The sequence below is a fragment of the Spermophilus citellus genome (assembly GCF_964194105.1).
Source record: "Spermophilus citellus genome assembly, chromosome: 4".
NCBI classification, from domain to species: domain Eukaryota; kingdom Metazoa; phylum Chordata; class Mammalia; order Rodentia; family Sciuridae; genus Spermophilus; species Spermophilus citellus.
In genome coordinates this window covers 110,785,677-110,805,524 of record NC_138185.1, presented here as the reverse complement: position 1 = coordinate 110,805,524, position 19,848 = coordinate 110,785,677, and the positions used below count along the sequence as shown (strand labels likewise).

Below are 19,848 nucleotides of genomic sequence, written 5' to 3'. Positions count from 1 at the left end.
AAGCTCACCTACACTTTATCTCCATGTTCAATTATTCCTCCCTTTGATTTTGACAAAGTTGAGGCTTTGAGCATGATGCTGTAGAAATCTTTGTTATGTCGCCATCTCGTGATCAAAGAGGATAACTACCTGTTTATGCTTCCAAAACATGGTATTTTTATTGAGCATCCACTCTGTCTCAGGCACTGTACACCAATTGTGGTTGTCTCTTAACATTGAAAACAAGGGTGCGCCTATATGGTAGGAAACTTCCCCAGGGACAGTAGCAGCTGCATTGTGGGAATGCAGTATCCACACCTGTCTCTCTCCTCCTCATTTGAGATTTCACCCAGACTCTCGGATGCTGAAAGGAGTTTGATGGAACAGTACTGTCTGGAGCTGTAGGATTTATTTCAGGTTGCAGCAAAGCACGGCCTTTTCCAGCTGCAGTTGTTTCCTATCCCTACACACTAGTGCTTCTCAACCCCGGCTGCACATTAGAAACACCCACAGGCATAGAAACAGCGATAGCCAGTCCTCAGCCCCAGAGAGCCTGATTGCATAGTTCAAGGTTGAGGCATCAATATTTTTAAAGCTCTCTAGGTGCTTCTGATGTTCAGTTGGGCTTGGGAGACACTGTAAAAATTACTAAACTAGGCCGGATGGCACTCTTTTTATTGCTGTTATAATTGGAGGAGTTTCCCTTGCCCCATGCACTTCACACACTCAACAACACATGAAGACAGAAACTGGGAAACTGTCTGGTCCCATCATCTAAGAACTTCATTTGTCTCTCAGTTACCAGAAATACTTTCCAAATTGCCAGTGGGTCTTTGAGAGGTGCCATAAGCTACTATTAAAAGGAAGATGGTGGGGGGGCTGATTACAATGGTAGAGTGCTCACCTAGCATGTGCGAGGCACTGGGTTCGATCTTCAGCACCACATAAAAATAAATAAATAAAATAAAGATTTTGTGCCCAACTACAACTAAAAAAAAAAAAGGCAGATGGCATTCTTGGCCAATCTAAGGGTGCACAGTTTAAAAGTGGAATGGATGGGTGGGAATTGAGCAGAGGAACACATTCTGATGGCCAGAAGTATGCAAAGGAAAATTCCAAGGAGCAGTTTGAGGGTGGGGAGTGAGTTTGTGTTTTTTATTTTTTTTTCTTTAGTGTCTAAAATTAGTCTATGCTATTTCTGGGAATTAATGTTTGTCATTAGGAGGGATATGTGCATGTACTAACTGTTATTTTATGACCATTTGGAAGAATAAAGAGGTTTATTATCAATTCACATTGGTGGAACACCTTAAAGAGGACGAGGTGTGGGGTCCTCATGTCCCTCACAGCTTATTCAGCTCTTAAGGATTTGGAGAGTTCATGTCCATCTTGGACCAGTTTGCTGAGCTACCAGGGAGTTGTCCAGGTTAGAACAAGACTTGGCTAAACCAACTCCTAGGGGAATCGAGTGGGGTTGGAAGATCCTGTGTGACAGACAAGTCTCCATAGGTGGGAGGAGTTTCTCAAACACAGGAGGAAATGCACACCTGTTTCAGTCCATTTGTGGTACTATCACAGAATACTGCAGGCTAAATAACTTATAAAGAACAGAAATGTATTGACTCTTGGTTCTAGACACTGGGATGTCCAAGATCAAGGGGCTGTAAACTGACAAGGGCTTCTTGCTAACCATAGCATGGCAGACGGTACCCCATCCTTTTGTAAGGAACCCACGCCTATGATAATGGAATTGACTCATTCATGAGGGCAGACTGCTCATGGCCTAAGCACCTCTTTTTTATTTTTTTGGTACCTGGGATTGAACCCAGGGGCACTTAACCACTGAACCACATCCCCAGCCCATTTTTCATATTTTATTTAAGACAGGTTCTCATTGAGTTGCTTAGGGCTTCAGTACGTTGCTGAGGATGGCATTGAATTTATGATCCTCCTGCCTCAGATTCTCCAGCCAGTGGGATTATAGGCATATGTCACACTGCACCCAACAGGCCCTACCTCTTAATACTGTTACATTGAAAATTGAGTTTCAATACATGCTTTTGGGGGGACATAGTCAAACCATAGTGACACCTCAAAAAGAGAGGTTTGAAGGAGGCTGCTTGTCTGGGAGAAAGGCAGACAGAAGGTCAAGGGAACAAGATCAGCACCCGGAGAGTCCTGTCAAACATGTAATTTCTTGCATAATTTTCCTTGTGAATATAAGAAAAATAGGACAGTAGCCTTTAGTGTCTTGGAGTTTTATCTAATTTGTCCAACCTTTAGTACACTTTGTGATAATATTGTGAAGACAGAAGGGCCGTATTTGCTGCCTCCTCATGCACCTGAAAGCTGCAGGAAGCTGGGAGTGGCTGGCCCTGACTGAGTGTGGCCCACACAGAGCCCAGAGCAGCCAGAAGAGGACAGAACTCAGAGGGACGGAGGCCAGAGGAAACTCAGAGGTGGGAGACAGGAGACACCCCTCTTCTAGAGGGAGAGGACCCCAAAAGAGGAAAGGAAAGCTGCCATTTTGGTTCCACCAAAATGCCTTCATTATCAAAAAAAAAAAAAAAAAAAGATAAAGAAAGATGGCTGCCTGAGAAGGGCCATCTAAAGATGTGATTTTTACTCCATTAGCTTTGAGTAGCAGCAGGATGTTCAAGCAGAGGTTTCCCATAGATATGAGCACATATCTGGCAAAGAGAAGGCAGATTTTTTTTGTCCTTGTGATGCTGGGGATGGACCCCATGCTAGGTAAGCTCTACCACTGACTACACCTCCAGCCCCAGAAAGTGGAATATTTAAGACAAAACGTACCAATTGGAGAGCCTGGGCAGTGTGAAAACTGCACGAGGAGAACAGGTTTCAGAGACATAGACCATGTCCTAGTCCTTTATTTTACACATGAGGAAACTGAGACCCAGAGAACAGGGAAGGCCACTGAGGTTCCCGTGGCTGGCACCTGCTTCTGACTCCCAACTCAGGTTTTGTTTGTGTTTTTAGTTTTCCCCGGTGTCATCTGGATCCTGGTAATTTGAACATTGTCTTTGGTGAACCCATGAAAGGCACTTTGTGGGAAATTCCGGGAACTCACCAGCCAATACTCATATTAGATTTTCTGGTGCCAATTAAAGATAAGTTTTATTATCTTGTCTTTTTTTTTTTTTTTCAGTAGAGTTAATTACCAGTGTTTGTGTAGGCAGGGAGCTGAATCTCTGAGTCAGAACTCTCCTCTTTGTTTGAGTATATTCAAAGACTTCAGGACTGCGTGGGCAAAGAGTATCAAATGGTTTCCATTTAAAAGGGAGTTTGAAATGGAGCCACAGGGCTTGGCTGCTGTCCTCATGCTAGGCTACATTTCCATGGGGGCAGGCCCAGCCCTTTCATAGAAGTGACATTTGCCCATGGCAGAGGTGACCAGGGCTTCAAAGAGGAGAAATAAAGCAGGAAAAAGGTGGACACTTCCCAAGAATCAGATGAAATTGCCCATTGGATGGAAATCAGCTACCTGGGGATGGCAGAGGGAGGCGTCCACAACTCCTCGAGCTCAGGTGGACATTTCTCTCTCTCTCAGTAGGGTTAATGCCCATGCAGCCATTTTGTCAACTGAGACTTGGGGATTGGGTTGGCATTCGGGCTGCCAGCCAGAAGGTCCAGCAAACAGGCACCTCTTGAGCTTCTAAATATCATCTCTCTTCTGTAGTAGCACCTTCAAATCTGAGGCCACCTCAAGCAGTGACTCATGGGGCTCCCAGCAGCCTGGCCCACATGTGTTTTCCAGTGTTTTCTGAGGTCAGAGATTCTAGCCCTGCCCCTTCTTGGTTAAGCCTCGTGTGTCCTGAGGAGCTGGGGCGGCAGAGAAACTGCTGGGAGGTGTCCACACATGCCCAGGCCTCCCGAGTTACGTTTATAGCAACAGGGACCCCACCGGGAGCTGGGAGCGAGCTGGCAATAAGCTTCTGTGGTCTGGATCGTATCACCCTGTACCTGGGACCCTCTGAAAAGCGTGGCAACGCCACGTCTGTTTATCCTGAGACAGAAGGCCAAAAACACACTGGAAGAAGTCCTGTCCCTACATCCTGGGGGTTAGCCAAACAAGGAAATTCTAACCACAAGGCAAAACCGCATTTGAAAAGCCAAACTGTTTTCTTCTCCCTCCCAGTCCTCGGTCCTAGTTAAAAGTTCCAAATATTTGGTCCTCTCTTCGTAAGGTATGGTTGCTTTCCTTTTTATAAGTGAAAAAGCCTTTTTCCCCGCTAACATTCACTAGTATACATCCATTCTCCGCATAGCAACCAGAATTCTCTTTGAGAAGAACAAATTCCTTTCCAAGTGTTTTAGGGCTCTCTATGGGCTGGCTATGTGACACTCTGTCCCCTGCAATTTGAGCTCCAGCCATAATGTCCTTTATTCACCAAGCACTTCAAGTTTGGGGGATTTGCAAGGAGGGCTCAGGCTGCCCGTACACCTAGAAGCACTGCTCAGTCATTTTTATTGCTATTAAAAATTTCCATGCAGTAAACTTCGTTTTTGTTTTTGTATAGTTCTACAAGTTTTCACAGATGCAAAGATCCCTGAAATCACAAACACAAACAGGATAAAAAACTACTCAAGTTCAAGAGAATTCCCTCAAGCTTCCCTTTACAGTCCGTTCCTTCCCCATTTCCTTCCAGCTACAGATCTGTCTTCTGGTCTTAGAATTTTGCCTTTTTCAGGCTGCCATTTAAATGGAACTGTATGAAAAATGATATACTTTGAGACTAACTGATTTCACTTAGCATAAAGCATTTGATATTTGCCCACAGTGGGTATGCATCAATAGTTCATTCCTTTCCATTGTTGAGTAATGTTCCATTGTACAGGTATTTTAATTTGCTCACCCATTTTCTTATTGAAGAACATCTGGATCATTTTCAGTTTGAGGTAATCATGAATAATGCTGCTGTAAACATTTATGTACAGATTTTTGTGTGAGTTTTTCTTTCTCTATAATAAATACCTACAAATTTGATTTGTGGGTCAAATGGTAAGAATATTTTGAACTTCTTAAAAAAAAAAAAAATCCAACTGCTTTCCAGAATGTTCTGTACCATTTTACATCTTCATCAGTCCCATATTAAAGTTCCTTGTCAGTACTTGCTATTATCAGAATTTCTTATATCAGCCAATCAAATTTGTATGTAATGGTACCTCAATGTAGTTTTTTTTAAAGAGAGAGGGGGGGGAGAGAGAGAGAGAGAGAGAGAGAGAGAGAGAGAGAGAGAGAAAGATTTTTAATATTTATTTTTTAGATTTTGGCGGACACAACATCTTTGTATATGGTGCTGAGGATCGAACCCGGGCCACAAGCATGCCAGGCGAGCGCGCTACCGCTTGAGCCACATCCCCAGCCCCCTCAATGTAGTTTTAAATTTGTATTTCCCTACTGACCAATGATGTTAAATAGTTGTTCATATATTAATGTGCCACTTCTCTATCTTCCTTGGTGAGATGTGTGTTCAAATCTTTTGCCCATCTTGAAAGACTGTTGAGTGTTGAGGGTTCTTTATATATTCTGGGTACAAGTTCTTTCTCAGATATGTGATTACTAAATACTTTTTAGCAGTCAGTAATTTATATTTACATTTCTTAGTTTTTCCCAGAACTAAAATTTTTAATTAAATTAATTCTGATTTATTAGTTTTTCTCTTAAGGATTTTGTTTTATGATCCAAGATCATAAAGGCTTCTTTATTTTTTAATCTAAGAGTTTTATAGTTTTATGTTCAGTCATATGGTTTGTTTTCAGTTAATTTTTATATATGATGTGGATACGAAAAGTGTGGTACCTAATGGAATACTATATTGCAACGAGAAAGAATGAACTATTGATACATGCTACAATCTCAAAAGAGTTATGTTGAGTCCAGGAAGTGAGATTAAAAATTTAAAATTTACATGCAGTAAATGGATATGATTCCATTAACATAAAATTTTAGGAAATTTTAACTAGTATAAATGAAAGAAAGCAGATTAGTGATTGCCAGGAGACAAAGAGTGAGAAGGAGGGATAAAAGAGAACAGAAGGAAACTTTGGGGAAAGATGGATGACTGGGGTGATGGTGTTGTTGCTATATGCATATGCCAAAATGTATCAAATCATATGCTTTAAACACATGTTGTTTGCTGTTGTATCTCAAGAAAATGTTTAAATTGATCATATTTTATAGACCCTATAGGTGGAATCCTTTAGTCTGTTTCATTCATCTCTATCCTGTAGTCAACACCATAACTGCTATGATCATAGTAGTTTTATTTTATATCTTAAAATTGGATACTGTGAGTCTTCAAATTTGTTCTCTCTCAAAACTGTTTTAGATATTCTAGTTCCTTTACTTTTGCATATACATTTTCTAATTAGCTTGCCTAGATCTATGAAGAATCATGTTTTTGAGGGGAGTGCCTTAAATCTATACATCAGTTGGGGAATGTTTGATATTTTGACTTCAATGAATATAATGGGAACAGAAAGTCTTTGAATTCTTTCATTAATTTTTAAAAATTATAACTAAGTGTATGATATTCTTTTGGAAACTATTGTAAATGGCATTGATTTATAAATTTCAGTTGCCAGTTTTAGAATTGAGTGCCCTTTTGTGTTGATCTTCTACTACATGACCTTGTTAAATACAATTTGTCCTCAAAATGTTTTTATGTAGATTCCCTAATATTTTCTACATCTGTGAGAGAAGACAGGTTTGTTTCTTCCTTTCCCATCTGATTTGCTGTTAGAGTATCTAGGATTTCCAATTGTGTGGGACAATTGTGGTGAACTCACACATGGCCCACTTATTCTTCACATAACAAAAAGAGACAATCAGCTGGCTCATCCCTCTCTGTGAGGCAAGAGGCAGGGCCATCAGCTGTGAAATCCTCTTGAAGACAACTGAACCTGCCACGGACCAAGCCTCCACCCAGGGACGCTCCCAAACTCAACCATCAAGATGAATAACACTTGAGGTAGATCCAACATGGCGGTGGATGCAGAGAGATCAAGTCTCTGACCTCTTCAGCTGCGCCAGCATAGGGAGTCGTAAACCTTCTAAATGCAGTTTGCTCAGGATCACTAGGCAATGCTGAGCTGATGTGGATCTGGGGCGAACAGTCTGGGCCTCTCAGAACATACACTGAGCCCAGATCGGCTGAATTCAACCTCCATTTGCCTGCTTCTCGCAGACAAACTGCTGTGACTCAGGACGAAACTATCCCGCTGAAACAACTGGTCGGCCCTTCTGAACCTACGGAGGTAAATGCCAACCGAGCCTTCATAGGCAGTGGCCACAGGATTGAAACGGGGCTTGGGAGAGCCAGTCAGGACCCACCTGTTGCATTGGTTACCCGGCAAAGGGAAATGAACTGTCGCCATTTGCATGGGATACCACCATGGCAGAGAACTGACATCACCAGAATGCGGCGGAGGAGATAATTTCATTGAAACCAGCGGCGACAGGTGTGTAACCCCCTAGCCTTCCCTCTCCACACAGCGGGGAAACCTTAAGGGCCCCTCCCAGCTCTCCCGTGAGCGAGATAGCCAGACCGAGGGAATCAGGAGTGGCGCGAGACCCACGGCGTGGAACTCCCGGCTACCGCTCCCACCAGTGCTGACAACTGAGGTCTCTTGCACCAGCTACCAGGGGCATGGCTACCAGAGGGCAAGCAAAATTCGCTGAGCATTCTCAGCCCCAAGCTCTACAAACTTAGGGTCTGAGGGAATGGCAAACAGGGAGAGAGTGCCCAGGCATTCATGAAAACACGGCTCCCAGGAGCAGCAGAACTGGCTTGTAGCCAGTATTGTGGTGAGCATCACCGGTGAGTGGGGCCTGGCTTGAGGAAAAGTGGGGAAGTGACTAGACACAAGAGAAGGCCCTAGGCACTCAGGATTGGAGACCCGCCCAGTCTGGGAGGAGGAGCTGCTGCACAGAGATTGGTTCCCAAGTATTGAGAGGAGAACCTTGGCCTGGTGGGCACAGCGCCACCTACTGGAAGAGAAGTTAATCAAACTCTAAGACTGCGTTTATTAATTTTTTTTTAATTTGGGTTTTTTTTATTTTCATTTTTTTTGTTGTTGTTTTTTAAATTTTTTTTAATTTTAATTTTAATTTTTTTATTATTTTTAAAAATTTTTTCTTTTTTTCTTTTCTATGTTTTTCTTTTGTCTTTTCATTTCTTTTCAATTTTCTTATTCCCCCTTCCTTGAATTCTACCTGCTTACTCTCATTCTCCGTAGTGACATCTTCCCTTCCCTTCTAATACCTTTCCTCCCAAGCCTCAAATAAATTTATAGGAGTAAACAGTAACTCAGCAGTCAAACAGAACGAGAAGTAACATGAGCAGCATGAAAAAGCAAGGAAGAAAAGGAGTACAAACAATGTAGGACAGCCTAAATATTCAGGAGGACCTAGAGTCATCAGAAAAATGGTCAAATAAAGAACTCAAGGAATACCTTAGACAGATGGAATGGAACCTTAAAGAGGATATGAGACAGCAAATTCAAACAGTGAAAGAACACATTGAAAATGTATTGCATAAACAGATAAAAGAAGAAGTTAAGCATCTTTATCAGGAGATAGAGATTATAAAAAAATCAAACAATAATTCTAGAAATGAAGGAAACTATAAACCAAATTAAAAACTCAAATGAGAGTATCATTAACAGAGTGGAGCAAGTAGAAGCCAGAACGTCAGATAATGAAGACAAAATATATCATCTTGAAAAGAGTCTAGCCAACTCAGAAAGGCTGGTAAAAAATCACGAGAAAAACATCCAAGAGATATGGGATAACATAAAAAAACCAAATATAAGAGTCATCGGGATAGAGAAAGGTATAGAGATTCAAACCAAGGGAATGAGTAACCTGCTGAATGAAATAATTACAGAAAACTTTCCAGAAATAAAAAAGGAAACAGATATACAAATTGTAGATGCATACAGGACACCGAGCATACAAAATCACAGTAGACCAACACCAAGACACATTGTTATGAAGATATCTAATATACAGAACAAAGAGAAAATATTAAAAGCTACAAGAGAAAGGAGGCAGATTACATTCAGGGGTAAACCAATAAGGTTAACATCGGATTTTTCATCACAGACACTGAAAGCGAGAAGATCCTGGAACAACATATTTCAAACACTGGAAGACAATGGATGCCAACCAAGAATTCTGTATCCAGCAAAATTAAGCTTCAGGTATGACAACGAAATAAAAATCTTTCATGATAAACAAAAGTTAAAATAATTTGCAGCCAGAAAACCAGCATTGCAAAGCATCTTGAGCAAAACACTACACGAGGAAGAAATGAAAAACAATAACCAAAACCATCAGTGGGAAGTACCTCAGTAAAGACAGAGGGTGGGGGGGGGAAAGCTAATCATGGAGAAACAAACTAAATTAGAAAAAAAAAGATAAATAATCAAACGTGGCTGGAAGTACAAACTATATATCAATAGTAACTCTAAACGTTAATGGCTTAAACTCTCCAATAAAGCGACATAGGCTGGTAACATGGATTAAAAAAACAAATCCAACAATATGCTGCCTCCAGGAGACACATCTGATTGGAAAAGACATACACAGGCTGAAGGTGAAAGGTTGGGAAAAAATATACCACGCACACGGTCCTCGTAAGCAAGCAGGGGTGGCCATTCTCATATTGAATAAAATCGACTTCAAGACTAAGTTAATCAAAAAGGATAAGGAAGGACATTATACACTGTTAAAAGGAACCATTCACCAACAAGACATAACAATTATCAATATTTATGCACCAAATAATGGTGCTGCGACGTTCATAAAACAAATTCTCCTCAAGTTCAAGAATCAATAGACCACAACACAATAATTATGGGTGACTTCAACACACCTCTCTCACCATTGGACAGATCCTCCAAACAAAAGTTGAATAAAGAAAGTATAGAACTCAATATCACAATCAATAACCTAGACTTAACTGACATATATAGAATATATCAACCATCATCAAATGGATATACTTTTTTCTCAGCAGCACATGGATCCTTCTCAAAAATAGACCATATATTATGCCATACGGCAACCTTCAGTAAATATAAAGGGGTGGAGATAATACCATGCATTTTATCTGATCATAATGGAATGAAACTGGAAATCAATGATAAAAGAAGGAAGGAAAAATCCTACATCACATGGAAAATGAACAATATGTTACTGAATGATCAATGGGTTACAGAAGACATAAAGGAGGAAATCAAAAAATTCTTAGAGATAAATGAAAATACAGACACAACATATCGGAATCTATGGGAAACAATGAAAGCAGTTTTAAGAGGGAAATTCATCGCCTGGTGGTCATTCCTCAAAAAAAGAAAAATCCAACAAATAAATGAGCTCACACTTCATCTCAAAGCCCTAGAAAAGGAAGAGCAAAACAATAGCAAATGTAGCAGAAGGCAAGAAATAATTAAAATCAGAGCAGAAATCAATGAAATTGAAACAAAAGAAACTATTGAAAAAATTAACAAAACTAAAAGTTGGTTCTTCGAAAAAATAAATAAGATCGACAGACCCTTAGCCATGCTAACGAAGAGAAGAAGAGAGAGAACTCAAATTACTAACATACGGGATGAAAAAGGCAATATCACAACAGATGCTACAGAAATACAGAAGACAATTAGAAATTATTTTGAAAACCTATATTCCAATAAAATAGAAGATAGTGAAGACATTGATAAATTTCTTAAGTCATATGATTTGCCCAGACTGAGTCAGGAGGATACACACAATTTGAACAGACCAATATCAATGGATGAAATAGAAGAAGCAATCAAAAGACTACCAACCAAGAAAAGCCCAGGACCGGATGGGTATACAGTGGAGTTTTACTTACAAAACCTTTAAAGAAGAATTAATACCAATACTTTTCAAGTTATTTCAGGAAATAGAAAAAGAGGGAGCTCTTCCAAATTCATTCTATGAGGCCAACATCACCCTGATTCCGAAACCAGACAAAGACCCCTCAAAGAAAGAAAACTATAGACCAATATCTCTAATGAACCTAGATGCAAAAATCCTCAATAAAATTCTGGCGAATCAGATATAAAAACACATCAAAAAAATTGTGCACCATGGTCAAGTAGGATTCATCCCTGGGATGCAAGGATGGTTCAATATACGGAAATCAATAAATGTTATTCACCACATCAATAGACTTAAAGATAAGAACCATATGATCATCTCGATAGATGCAGAAAAAGCATCCGACAAAGTACAGCATCCCTTTATGTTCAATACATTAGAAGAACTAGGGATAACAGGAACTTACCTTGACATTGTAAAAGCTATCTATGCTAAGCCTCAGGCTAGCATCATTCTGAATGGAGAAAAATTGAAGGCATTCCCTCTAAAATCTGGAACAAGACAGGGATGCCCTCTATCACCACTTCTATTCAATATAGTTCTCGAAACACTGGCCAGAGCAATTAGACAGATGAAAGAAATTAAAGGCATAAAAATAGGAAAAGAAGAACTTAAATTATCACTATTTGCGGAAGACATGATTCTATACCTAGACGACCCAAAAGGGTCTACAAAAAAACTACTAGAACTAATAAATGAATTCAGCAAGGTGGCAGGATATAAAATCAACACGCATAAATCAAAGGCATTTCTGTATATCAGCGACAAAACTTCTGAAACGGAAATGAGGAAAAACACTCCATTCACAATATCCTCAAAAAAAATAAAATACTTGGGAATCAACCTAACAAACGAGGTGAAAGATTTATACAATGAAAACTACAGAACCCTAAAGAGAGAAGTAGAAGAAGATCTTAGAAGATGGAAAAATATACCCTGTTCATGGATAGGCAGAACTAACATCATCAAAATGGCGATATTACCAAAAGTTCTCTATAGGCTTAATGCAATGACAATCAAAATCCCAATGGCATTTCTTGTAGAAATAGATAAAGCAATCATGAAATTCATATGGAAAAATAAAAGACCCAGAATAGCAAAAGCAAGTCTAAGCAGGAAGTGTGAATCAGGAGGTATAGTGATACCAGATTTCAAACTATATTACAGAGCAATAGTAACAAAAACAGCATGGTACTGGTACCAAAACAGGCGGGTGGACCAATGGTACAGAATAGAGGACACAGAGACTAATCCACAAAGTTACAACTATTTTATATTTGATAAAGGGGCTAAAAGCATGCAATGGAGGAAGGATAGCATCTTCAACAAATGGTGTTGGGAAAACTGGAAATCCATATGCAACAAAATGATACTGAATCCCTTTCTCTCGCCATGCACAAAAGTTAATTCAAAATGGATCAAGGAGCTTGATATCAAATCAGAGACTCTGCGTCTGATAGAAGAAAAAGTTGGCTCCGATCTACATATTGTGGGGTCGGGCTCCAAATTCCTTAATAGGACACCCATAGCACAAGAGTTAATAACAAGAATCAACAAATGGGACTTACTTAAACTAAAAAGTTTTTTTTCTCAGCAAGAGAAACAATAAGAGAGGTAAATAGGGAGCCTACATCCTGGGAACAAATTTTTACTCCTCACACTTCAGATAGAGCCCTAATATCCAGAGTATACAAAGAACTAAAAAAATTAGACAATAAGTTAACAAATAACCCAATCAACAAATGGGCCAAGGACCTGAACAGACACTTCTCAGAGGAGGACATACAATCAATCAACAAGTACATGAAAAAATGCTCACCATCTCTAGCAGTCAGAGAAATGCAAATCAAAACCACCCTAAGATACCATCTCACTTCAGTAAGATTGGCAGCCATTATGAAGTCAAACAACAACAAGTGCTGGCAAGGATGTGGGGAAAAGTGTACTCTTGTACATTGATGGTGGGACTACAAATTGGTGCGGCCAATTTGGAAAGCAGTATGGAGATTCCTGGGAAAGCTGGGAATGGAACCACCATTTGACCCAGCTATTGCCCTTCTCAGACTATTCCTTGAAGACCTTAAAAGAGCATACTACACGGATACTGCCACATCGATATTCATAGCAGCACAATTCACAATAGCTAGACTGTGGAACCAACCCAGATGCCCTTCAATAGATGAATGGATAAAAAAAATGTGGCATTTATACACAATGGAGTATTACGCAGCACTAAAAAATGACAAAATCATGGAATTTGCAGGGAAATGGATGGCACTAGAGCATATTATGCTAAGTGAAGCTAGCCAATCCCTAAAAAACAAATGCCAAATGTCTTCTTTGATATAATGAGAGCAACTAAGAACAGAGCAGAGAGGAAGAGCAGGAGGAAAAGATTAACATTAAACAGAGACATGAGGTGGGAGGGAAAGGGAGAGAAAAGGGAAATTGCATGGAAATGGAAGGAGACCCTCATTGTTATACAAAATTACATATAAGAGGTTGTGAGGGGAATGGGAAAATAAACAAGGAGAGAAATGAATTACAGTAGATGGGGTAGAGAGAGAAGATGGGAGGGGAGGGGAGGGGGGATAGTAGAGGATAGGAAAGGTAGCAGAATACAACAGTCACTAATATGGCATTATGTAAAAATGTGGATGTGTAACCGATGTGATTCTGCAATCTGTATTTGGGGTAAAAATGGGAGTTTATAACCCACTTGAATCTAATGTATGAAATATGATATGTCAAGAGCTTTGTAATATTTTGAACAACCAATAAAAAAATGAATAACACTTGATGCATATTCTAAAGAAATCACAATGCAAAAATAAATCACCCGGTGATGAACAAAATTTCAGTGAAAACAGGATTGGTGTGATAATTTTTCCTTTGCCGTGGGTTCTATTACGCTGCACTGTGATCCGGACCCTGAAGGAAAGTCCTGATCTAATAGCCGTTTTACAGAAAACAGAGGTTTGGAAGAATAAATGCAGTGTAGGAGGGACCATAGTACGATAACCAAATAAATCGCAAGAGAAAAAAAGCAAACAAACCTGGGGTGCTAGGGCCATAGTTACACAGCTGTGTTCATTTTATGGAATTTTCCAATAGTCTGTTATAAAGCAATATAAATATTTTTTTTAAAGATGAAAGAAAAAGTTCCTAAATTCAGTTACTAAAACAAGGTGATTGGATTATGGGGTGTTTATGGGATCTTATTTTTAAGGTTGTTTTATAATGTTTAGTCAGCATTTTCTAGTTAGTTATTTGTTACATAATTAATGTTAAAATGTCAAGTCCTATTACCTTGTCATATAATTAATAATTTCATAATAGATACAATTTAATAAATTAAAAGTTTATTTTTTAAAAGAATTTTGTCTTTAATTAAATGAATTCTGATTTACTAGTTTTTCTCTTAAGACCCCTGAAATCACAACCACAAACAGGATAAAAAAAATTCAAGTTATGAAGGAGATACACTGAAGTAGGTATGGGGTGAAATGAATGAAGTTTGGGATTTGTTTAAAAATATTTTAGACAAAACAAAGAAGAGAGAAAAAGGAACAAATGGAGTAAATGTGAGAAAAATTGATAATTGTTGAATCTGGGGTACATATTAGAATTCATTGTACTCTCTACTTTCGTATTTGCTTGCAGGCAAGGAGACGGTGACATCACTGAGTGACGTGGGAAGTCAAGAGGGGAAGCAGGCGGGCACATGTGTGGAGGCAGCGGGTGGCAGACAAGGTGGTATTCTGGACGTGTTCTGAGTGAGGATGTTCTGCCAGCACTTCAAGGGGAATGAAGACATGTGAGGAACGAGAGATGGGTAAGTGAGAAATGAAAGACAGAGACCAGGCAGAGATACACACCAGAGTTCATTTGTCAGAGATGACAAATAAAGGCCATCTCTCTATAGTGGAGAGAGGCAAAACAGGCTTGGGTTCTGGGACTTTTATGGAGCCGGCTCAGGAATCAGAGCCTGGTGGGTCCCAATGTGGCCAGTTAGGGATTGGATTGGGATGAGGGAGTGGTGAAGCCTTTCTCAGAAACACCCAAGTGAAACTTTTTCCTTAAAATGGCAGCTGTCACTTAAGATGGTCCAGATGCTAAGGACCTTATAGTAATAAAAATTTTTAGATGGCTCTTTCCCCTGCTGTTTCCTGCTCTTGCCATGGAACAAGAATCCAATGAACTATCAACACCTTTTATCTCATATGATTTCTCAAACAGGTGATGTTGAAGTTGATGGATAGTTTATTTTTTATACTATTTTAAAAATAAGATCTCAGTGCAGCTCCTCTTTTGGTCTCAAAGGAATCCCAGCTCTTCACATAGGGGTCTCCACTCTTTTCTCCAAGGATAGATGGCAAGATTTGGATGGATGCAGAGACTAAATCCCCTCCAGGGATTCCTCACCATCATTTTATGACACCCCCCAATCTGTTCTTGTGCCTGTCTGCAAAGGCTGCAGAGCCCAGCACTTTAATTTGGTCTGCTGCTAAGTTCCCTGTGAAGTTGTCAATTTCAAAGTTTTATAGACTCTATTTTCCTTAAATTGTTTTAAGACTATACCAAAATACAGATGTCGAACTCTATAATGTAGCTACCAGCTGCTAATCACTTCTCAATGTCAAAGTCAGCCTCTCCATTTTGTGAAGGGATGTACAACTGAGAAAAAAACAAAAACAAAAACAAGATTTTTGCCGCCAAATCTTAGCTCCTTAAAAGTATTAACCCAGTTAATATTTAACATCTCTTAACATCTCTCTTGTATTTAAAAATGAAAACGCTTGTCTATCCCATTTATAGGTTCTTGTTTGCAGGTTTGTAGACTTGTAGTGTTATAAAGATAATTTTTGGATAAAGAAAACATTTGTTTGTGTCTATCTGTTCTTCACTGTACTCTGCCTCATGGCAAACTTAAGATGACATATTAGAGACTTAAGAACACTGTGGTAATTGAATTCACCTGTCAGGCTGGCCCACCAGAATGTATTCCAGACATTTCAAGGTGGAACTGTCACTCATTTCACACAGGAGAAAGGCAGCAAGGGAGTTTCCTGGGTCCTGGCTTCTGAAGATCCCTAAGGTCCTTGGCTTCCACCCTATTAATCAAGTTCCCCATCCAACCCCGGAGCTCACTCTTCAGATTTTTCAGGGGTTCTGAGCTCAGGAGTCACCATCCCAGACTTTGTTATGCATTATATACTTTTCTACTCCTTATGATGAGACCTGCAGAGGTTCCATAGTGTAGTTCAGGGCCAAAGCTTTTCAGGACAAGGGGAAGCTGCCAACCAATGCTGAATCACGGAGCCCTTAGAATCTAGATGCTCACAAGAGGGTCTTCTTAGATATTTGAAAACACTAAATTTTTATGACACTTTACAATATTATTAAAGATAGAAAAGAAGTTGTTGTTCAGTATCCACCCAATAAATAAATCCTGAGCTCTTGCCGAGGACCAGGTACTATGTGTTGACATACATTGTCCCTTCCACGTGGCTCAAATTGAAGCAAGGAAATGGAGCATAAGCAATTGAGTATAACACAAAGTGACGAGTGCTCTAGATAAGTCTTTCCCATCCTTTTGACTTAGAAGGAGTTTATATCTGACAGTTTTAGTGACACTATATCTTTTAGGGCAATTTCTTTATGCTAGGATGGTTTGCTTTCCACAAATTACCCCTTTAATCCTTACAAGAACATTGGTGTTGTGAGCATGCTTATGCTCATATTGCAGGCAAGGGAACTAAGGTTTAAAGAAGAGGGGCATGTCTTGTCATCTGCCAAATGACAAGGCTGCAATTTAAACTAGGGTTTTTGTTATTCTCAACCACAGGCGTGTACTCTCAATGGTGCGTCCTGGCTGTGATCCTCTTGGAGGCTATACTTCAGTTTGGACACTAGAGGGCGCTGAGATAGCAGAATGGTGGGAGTCATTTGCCTTGGGCTACCACTGGACAACCACAACAAATTGATCTTCCTAAGTGCATCTTTGAAGGTGGAGAAGGCGGGTGTGAACCTACTGCAATCTCCAGTTACAGATAAAGGCAAGGATCATAGGATTCATCTTCCCTCCAAAACACTTTAGCCCCCTGCTTCTTTCACCCTTGGTATTGCTCCACAATATTTGTGGAGTTTAATTGAATGTCTGTGTATAGTCACAAGGCACATGGGCACCTTGCTTCTGCTTGTCTTACAGCTGATTCCAAATCAGAGGTAATGTGCAAACAGCTGCATACATAGAAATTGGTCTAAATGAAGGTAGCTGGTTTGCCCATGGCCGTTATACACACACCAGATGAGCACCCTCCCGCTCCATATCCCATTTATTCTAGCTCCCAGACCACTGAGTGGCTGGCAGACCTCATCCCCACTGACCAAGTCACAGAGAGCTAATCCTGAGGCTTTATAAGGATGCTTTATAAGGATGAAGTACTGTCTGTAGTCTTCGGGATTATTTTTCCATGAAGAAGTGAGCACACACCAAGATCTGTGTTGGTATTGAGAAGAAGTTGACATTTCTTGCTGCTTCAATCCTTTCCTCCTCGAACCTTTGCTGCTAGTTTCTGAGTTTTTTTCAACATGTTTACAACTTACAAGGAGCTGTGTATGTAAATGAAAATTACTGGAAAAAGCTACTTCATGTTTTAGGGAAAAGCATTTAAAAATAATCAATAAATAATGTGTCTTCAAAAAATACTTGTTCACATGTTTCAGTCTTGTGTGGCAGAAACCAAACAGAGCTGTTTTCAACCCAGCCACACCCTGGAGTGATGCAAGAGTAAATGAGACACAGACACGGACATGTTTCGGTTATGACTCTGGCCTGACAGTTCAGGATATTGCCCTACACTCCAAAAGGATGTGGACCCACTGAGTAATATTCAGAGGGTCTTCTCCACAAGATGCACAGCATGTCAGGGGATACGGGGCAATTTGTCTCTTTTTTCCCCTTATGTACAGAAAGAGGTGGCCAGTATTTTTGTTTGTTTGTTTTAAGTAGAGAAGTTATGTGACCAGAATTCTATTTTATTAAGATGAATAAGGTGGTATGATGGGAAGAATTAAGGAGGGCTGGACAGGCAGACCTTAGGAGAAGTGTGAGTGGGACAAGTCAAGCACTCAGGGAGGAGGAAGCAGGTATAAAATATTTCAGAGCAAGAATCAATAACTCCGGATTCTTGTGTGAATATGAGAGAGCAGGAAACAGAAGGTATAAACATGGCAGCTCAGTCTTTGAGTATTTACCATGTGCAAGCTTTTCAGATATCAACTCACCTAATCCTAACAAACCATAGAAGGTAGAAATTATTATTCACCTTTTCTGGGAAAGAAAACAAGGCACAAAGAGGCTAAGCCATTTGTCAACAGTCAATAGGATTTAAATCCAGGCAGGCAAACCCCAGAGCCTGTGTTCTCCACATTTTTTACACAGTATCTTTTCCAGTCTGGGTGGCTCAGGAGATGGTGACATCAATGACTGACATGGGAAGTCAAGAAAGGAAGCAGGTGGACACATATGTGGAGGCGGGGGGTGGCAGACAAGGTGGTATTTTGGACGTGTTCTGAGTGAGGATGTTCTGCCAGCACTTCAAGGGGAGATGTCCAGCAGGCTTCATGTCCCAGTGCAGAGAGGGAGCTGGTTTTCATTAAAAAGAATGAAACATCTGTAAAAATACTGTTGGCTGGATTTCCCAGTCAAGCTGTTCAAGAAAGGCTTCATGCTAGCAAACAGGAAGACCATGCTGCAGTTGAAGCTTTGGCCCAGAGACTTAGAAAGAGCAGGTTCGTCAACAAGGTGCCCCTGGACTACTATAAGCACCACATGGAGAAGTCTACAGAAAAGACTAGGACCAAGCCCTGAAAGAGGACAAAGGAACAAATGTCCCTAAGGCTCCCGTCCTCATTGCAATGGGCCAGAGCTTCTATTGCTGACTACCTATTACAATCCTGGAGGGAGCCTCAACCCAGAACCTGTTAAATCAAAACATCTTAGGGTGAGCTCTCCAGGTGATTCTAGCATGAAGCTAGGGTGAAAAACCACATGGAGAGAAGGAGAAAGGTTTGTCTTTGGAGGAGATAATCAGAGAGCAGAATGAGTAATGACCAACATCTGCAAAGTGCTTTTTAGGTACTTTCTCTCCCAGTTCATAAAGCACTTTGCCCATGGGTGGGTGTTATTTAAGGAACATCTGATTGTTAGCCACTGATTGGATGGGGAAAACATGAATCAAAGAGAGAGATTACTTGCTCAAGGTCAAACAATTATTCACTAGAAAAGCCACAACTAGAGTTCAGTTCTGCTGACTCAAAATTCAGGGTTCTTTGATAGCACCACCCAGGACAATACCACAGAGGAAAGGCCAAGTTCATCCATCTTCATATATAAAGGTGAAGGTGTAGGTATTTTAAAAAGTAATCATGCTCCATGGGAACTTATCTAAAATAGAGCTGCAGTGTGTGTGTTAGAACAGAAAAGGGTGGAACAGCATGGATGAGACCACTCTGGGAAGCACTGGGAAGCCCAGATGGCCTGGTGGTCCTGGAGCAGCTGGTGGATCAGGCAGGGACAGTGGGAACAGAGGTAGGGGGTGAGACACAGGGAGGAGGCTGGAGGGGGCTGCCACTCACTGCAGGCCTGGGGTCCAGACACAAGCCCTTGGGCTACCTACAGCAGGTAGTAGTGGAAAGGGAAAATCTTAAAAACTCCTGGAGGCATTTACCAGTTGGCAGGAATTCTTCTGACCCTTAAGGGACATATCATCCTACTAACAAATAATAATTGCCTGCTCTTGATACAGAACTGTATAATTTAAAATGTACTTCTTTATATTAAATGGCTTCTTCCATTTTCACAATTGTTTGAAGTGAGCGTTATTATCCTTTCTCGGCAGCTTCCTGTGTAAAACTGATATAAATCCTGT

At 40.3% G+C, this 19,848-nt stretch overlaps 1 long non-coding RNA gene across 4 annotated transcripts in view; it reads left to right on the top strand.

The window, feature by feature from the left end:
• LOC308646520 overlaps positions 1-19,748 on the top strand; it is a 110,506-nt gene extending 90,758 nt beyond the window's left edge. For 2 of the 4 annotated variants that reach the window (XR_014021408.1, XR_014021409.1), the window contains 2 exons: positions 14,576-14,747; positions 16,761-19,748. This is a non-coding gene — a long non-coding RNA (uncharacterized lncRNA). The remainder of the gene's footprint in view (positions 1-14,575; positions 14,748-16,760) is intronic. The other 2 variants (XR_014021410.1, XR_014021411.1) reach the window with 1 other exon arrangement.
• The last annotated feature ends 100 nt before the right edge of the window (positions 19,749-19,848 follow it).